Source organism: Microtus ochrogaster, chromosome 8 (genome assembly GCF_000317375.1).
Source record: "Microtus ochrogaster isolate Prairie Vole_2 chromosome 8, MicOch1.0, whole genome shotgun sequence".
NCBI lineage: Eukaryota > Metazoa > Chordata > Mammalia > Rodentia > Cricetidae > Microtus > Microtus ochrogaster.
The window spans coordinates 19,164,748-19,171,355 of record NC_022015.1 but is presented as its reverse complement, the minus strand read 5'-3'; positions in this window follow the sequence as shown (position 1 = coordinate 19,171,355).

The following is a 6,608-nucleotide window of genomic DNA, read 5'->3' as shown; positions in this document are numbered from 1 at the left end:
GGTCTACAAGAGCTAGTTCCAGGACAGGCTCCAAAACCACAGAGAAACCCTGTCTCGAAAAAAAAAAAAGAAAGAAAGAAAAGAAACTCATAAAAGGACATGTAAAGTATATAAAAGAGACATAAAAGCTTAAATTGTTTATCTAAGAAAATGTCTTGAAGTCAAAAAATAGTTTTAAATTGGTAATACAAGTTAGGATAGAAAGTAAATTAGGTACAAAACTTTGGACTCACCAAGATAGGACAGTTAACATGATATTTTCTATGAATTTGCCAAATGCAAGTGGACTTGAAATTATGAATGTGAAAAAAAATTATGAATGTGATTATTCCTGATAATTGTTCTTATTGTATATAATTTTTCTGTGTTAAAATCTTCCTTTTTTATTTAGACAAAGGGGGAAAATGTTGTGTGATATTTTGATTGTATTCTGATGCTTCCAAGGCTGTCAGCAAAGTTTATTTTGAATCAGAGGATGGAGCTAGCCTCTAGCTGATCAGAATTAGCCATAGAGGGTTTGGAGGACTGAGGACAGATAGATATAGGAAGGAGTATGGCAGTTCTGAGAAAGGATCTTGACTATTTTGGATCCAGGAATAATAGAGAGAGGAGATCACTGGTTACTTTTCCAGTTCTTTTCTGATCATTCAAGTTCTTACCCTAATATCTGACTCCTGAATTTTTATTGATAAAGAATAATTAGATCAACACTTCAAAGTGACCCAAAAAATTCCACAGAGAAATTCCTACAGCTGTAAGCAAAGTCTGTACTTTCATTTCCCAGCTGCCCAGACCTGAATAACCACAAAGAAACTATATTAATTACAACACTGTTTGGTCTATTAGCTCAGGCTTCTTATTAACTAACTCTCACATCTTAAATTAACCCATTTCTATTAATCTGTGTATTGGCATTAGGTTTTGGCTTACTGGTAAGGGTCTGGCATCTGTTCCCTTCCGCAATCATATGATGTCTCTTTGATTCTGCTTACTCTCTCTATATATATCTCTACTCAGATTTTCTGCCTGGCTTTGCTCTACTAAGTCATTGACTGAAACAGATTTATTCATCAACCAATAAAAGTAACACATATACAGAAGGACATCCCACATCATACAGGTTTTTTTTTGTTATATCTTACTTAATTTGTGACTAACATGGCTATAACCAAATACAGGTCTTTGCTCTCAGCATAAGAAGATGGAAAGATCTCCCATGCTCATGGATTAATAGGATTAATATTGTAAAAATGGTTATTTTACCAAAAGCAATCTAGAATTTTAATCCTATATCAAATATGCAATCCTATATCAAAATTCCAACACAATTCTTTAAAGATGTCGCAAAGACAATTTTCAGCTTCATGTGGAAACACAAAGAACCCAGGATAGCTAAAATTATCCTGAATAATTAATAAAAGAAATGCTGAAAGTATTGCTATCCCTGATCTCAAACTGTACTGCAGAGCTATAGTAATAAAAACAGCATGGTACTGACATAGAAAATATATACATCAATCAATGGAATTGAATTGAAGACCCATACATAAATCTATATATCTATGGATACCTGAGTTTTGATAAGCCAGAAATACACACTAGGGAAAAAAAGGGCATCTTCAACAAATGGTGCTGGTCAAATTAGATATCTGTGTGTAAAGGAATCCAAATAGATTCATATTTATCTTTCTGCACAAAATGCAAATCCAAATAGATCAAAGACTCCAACATAAAACCAGGTACATTGAGAAGCCATGTAGCCACCACAGGAGATTGATAGGCCTTACTGGTAGACACTGGCCTTACCGGTAGGCCACAATCACGTGGCGATACACAGATTAATAGAAATGGGTTAATTTAAGATATTGAAGCTAGCCAATAAGAAGAGTGAGCTAATAGGCCAAGCAGTGTTGTAACAATAGTTTCTTTTTTTTTTTTTTTTTTTTTGGTTTTTCTAGACAGAGTTTCTCTGTGGTTTTGGAGCCTGTCCTGGAACTAGCTTTTGTAGACCAGGCTGGTCTTGAACTCACAGAGATCCGCCTGCCACAATACAGTTTCTGTGTGATTAATTTGGGTCTGGGTGGCCAGGAAATGAACAAAGAGTCCCTGCCAACAGAATGGCACCTGAACGACTGGGGCTAACCTGCGTGGCAAGCCACACACTTCGGGTCTGGGTGCTTGTATGCCCACTCAGGGTTAGGAGGAAAGTAGCTGAGAGCATGCTTGTAGCTCTGCAACCTGGCCTGGCAAGTGGCTGGATCTGGTCTGCTAGGAGTGCACAGGCAGAAGAGCATGGCAGATTACTACCACCATACACAGAGATATTTCCAGGTCATGCAATGTGCTGCATGGCAGATTTAGCTATTGCTCAGATAAAAAAGGTTTATATGCTTCACGGTGCTACCCAGAGTTGAGGTGATGAGGACGGCTCCCAGCCAGCAGTCCCAGAGCCAGTGGTGATCAGACCTCTGCCATTTTGGACTGGGTGGCAAAAGCAGCCTTAGTCCTAGTCAAGCTGCTTAGTATTTTAAGAGGCAATCCTGATCAGAAAATTATTACAGATATGCAATAAAGACAAATTCAGATGGAAAAGACCTCCAAATGGGTTATAGTGTTGAATAAATGTACATAGGCTTGAGAGAGAGAGGAAAAAGAATATAGACAGTTATAAAAGGAAGTAAATGGTTTTAAAAAAATAAAATAAAGTCCTTAAAGAGACAGAGTATAGACAGTCATAGATTAAAGGAGTAAAGAAAAATAAGCCACGTAAAGATGGAATATACACAGAGAGTCTGGATTATATATATTATTGTGTTTTCTTTGGATTTTTTGACTGTGAATGAGCTAAGTACAGAGAGATTTGATTCTGGGAGCTGCCAAGTAAAACCAACATATATATATATATTTTAAAGGTATCTATGCTGCTTTGGAAAAGAGGTTCTGCTTTTGTTTCCACAGAGGATGAGAACCTGTGGATTCCTTCCAGACTAATGTTGTTCAATGGAACAAGACCCCCTGAAAGGTCTCTGTAAACCCCTAAAATTACTTCACCCAACAAAAACAGGAAGCAGTTTGAAGAGAACAACATCCAAATTCTCTAAATGATTGTTTATAAATATTCGTTTACATTTAAAGGGGCATATGATATAGAGATTAATACTTTGCATTGGTATGGATCTTGGTTTATTGATACACATTTAAGGTTAATTTTGTTATATACATTTCTTGTTTAAGGTATTGTGTTTGTGCAGCTCACTTAAAATTGTAATGTATATAGGACTGGAGAGATGGCTCAGAGGTTAAGAGCACTGGTTGCTCTTCCAGAGGTCCTGAGTGCAATTCCCAGCAACCACATAGTAACTCACAACCATCTGTAATGAGATCTGGTGCCCTCTTCTGGCCTGTAGGCATACATGCAGAAAGAACACTGTATACATAGTAAATAAATCTTTAAAAAATTGTAATGTATAATTAAGACATACAGGTTAATAGATAATTACCTATAATAGTCAAGCTTGTAGTCATGTTAGTTAGGTTTTCTAGATGTACAGAGATATATTTCAGATGAATAGTTATTCTTCAAACCTTCCAAAGACTAACAGAATCTGACATTTAAAATGTTTTAAGAACTTAGGAATTTTCATGACAGTGAGATACATCTGCTCCTGGCAGCACTAATCTTCTGCACAGGAAAAAGCAGCAACCTACAGAGCAGGAAAAGACTTAGAAATTACATATCTGATAAAGGGCTAATATCCAAAATATGTAAAGAACTAAAAACCCAAGAAAACAAATAACCCAAATTAAAAATGGAGTACAAATCTAAACAGAATTCTCAAAAGAGGAAACTCAAATGGCTGAGAAACACTTAAAGACATGTTCAACATTCCTAATAATTAGGAAAATACAAATCAAAACTACTTCAAGATTTTATCTTACACTGTCAGAATGGCCAAGATCAATAAAACAAGTGATAGATTATGCTGGCGAGGATGTGGGGTAAGGGAAACAATCATCCATTGCTGTGGGAGTGCAAACTTGCACAGCCACTATGGAAATCAGCGTGGCAGTTTCTCATGAAGATGGGAATTGATCTACCTCAAGACCCAGCTATACCATTCCTGCACATATACCCAAAGGACATATACCTTCATCCTACCCCAGAGACACTTGCTCAACCATGTTCATTGCTGCTCTATTCAAAATAGCCAGAAATTGGGAACAACCTAGATGTCCCTCAATGGATTAATGGATAAGAAAATGTGGTGCATTTACACAATGGAATATTCCTCAGCCATCAAAAAATAAAATAATAGTCAGGTGGTGGTGCACACATCTTTAATCCCAGCACTTGGGAGGCAGAGGAAGGCAGATCTCTGGGAGCTGGAGGCCAGCCTGGCCTATAGAACTAGTTCCAGGACAGCCAGGGCTACATAAAGAAACCCTGACTCAAAAAACAAAAACAAACAAACAACAACACAAAGAACAAAAAGAAAAGAAAAAAATTACAGGAAAATGTAAGGAATCAGAAAAATACCATCCTGAGTGAGGTTAACCCAGACCGAGAAAGGCAAACAGAGTATGTATTAGCTTATATGTAGATATTAACTGTTAAGTCAATATAACTAAACTACAATATGGAGCCACAGAAGCTGTGTATGTGTGTGTGTGTGTGTGTGTGTGCAGATAGAGCTCCCTAGGATGAATGGATGGTGGAGCACTGGAGCCTGAGAGTCAAATGAGGAGGGGGAATGAAGGCTGGGATGAGGGAGAGAATGTGGAAAGAGAAAGCTAAAATAAAATTCAGGGCCTTCAAAGAATAGTATAAAACCTAATACTATAGACAGCTAAAATTCAGGGCCTTCAAAGGATAGTATAAAAACCTAATACCATAGAAGCTTTGTTATATATATGCTGTTTAAATGAAATTGCCAATTAACAGGGAAGTCAGAATCCCAAGCTGGACCTCACTTGTCACCAAATGAAGCTTTCAGTACTTTTTTGGGCTACACTCATTGAGGTCTTGTTCAAAGGGGTCCCGTGGGAATCCCACACAACTTCGGTTGTGATCAAGACTATAGGCTTCTCTCCCCAAACTGATGGCTAGGCCCCTGTGCTGAAGACAACATCTACACAACTCACTGAACGTGCAGAAGTCAAGCTGGTGCCTATGTAGAGCCTTACCCTTACATGCCTGCATCTCTTGTACAGGAAGATACTGTACAAACTACTGAAGGAGAAACATAAACACAACCCAGCTACAAGCTGGGCGGTGGTGGCGCACGCCTTTAATCCCAGCACTTGGCTTGGGAGGCAAAGGCAGGCGGATCTCTGTGTGTTCGAGACCAGCCTGGTCTACAAGAGCTAGTTCCAGGACAGGCTCCAAACCACAGAGAAACCCTGTCTTAAAAAACCAAAAAAAAAAAAAAAAAAACCAAAAAAAACAAAAAAAAAACCCAGCTCCAAACACTTTCATCTGTAATTGATGTACAAGTATGCTAGTACAACGGTTACTGTCTCTCTCATGAAACACCATGACCAAAAGGAAGTGGGGGAGGAAAGGGCTTAGTTAGCTTACACTTCCACATCACAGTTTACCATCAAATGAGTCAGGACAGGAACTCAAGCAGGGTAGGAACCTGGAGGCTACAGCTGGTGCAGAAGCCATGGAGGGGTGCTGCTTACTGACTTTCTCCTTATGGCTTGCTCAGCCTGCTTGCTTTTTTTTCATCTTTTTCCCAAAATGCCAGTACATGCAGTAGAGACAAATCCCAGTGCCATTATCATTGGCCCCTCAGTCTGCCCCATTTGTCAACCACATTCAGAGGGTCCAGTTTGATCCCATGCTCATTCAGTCCCAGTCCAGCTGGCTTTGGTGAGCTCCCATTAGCTCAGGCATACTGTCTCAGTGGGTGAACCAACCCTTTGTGGTCCTGACTTCCTTACTCATATTCTCCCTCCTTCCACTCTTCAACTGGACCTTGGGAGCTCTGTCCAGTGCTCCAATGAGGCTCTCTGTCTCTGTCTCCATCCATCGCCCTCCGGACGAAGGTTCTATGGTGATAGTCAAGATAGTCATCAGTCTGACTATGGGACAAGGCCAGTTCAGGCACCTTCTCCATATCCAAAACTTTTATCTCATTTTATGAACTTAAACAAATTCTTTTTTTTAAATATTTATTTATTTATTATGCATACAATATTCTGTCTGTGTGTATGCCTGCAGGCCAGAACAGGGTACCAGACCCCATTACAGATGGTTGTGAGCCACCATGTGGTTGCTGGGAATTGAACTCAGGACCTTTGAAAGAGCAGGCAATGCTCTTAACCTCTGAGCCATCTCTCCAGCCCCTTAAACAAATTCTTGTAAGCTTCAGGGAGTCAATGTTGGAGGGGGCTGCTTGTTCATCCCTGCTGCCCAGAACCGAAATAATCATACAGAAATTGTATTAACTAAATCGCTGCTTGGCCCATTAGCTCTAGCTTCTTATTGGCTAACTCCTACATCTTAGTTTAACCCATCTCCATTAATCTATGCATCACCACAAGGTCGTGACCAACTAGCAAAGTTTCAGCACATATATCTCCCGTGGCAGCTCCATGACTTC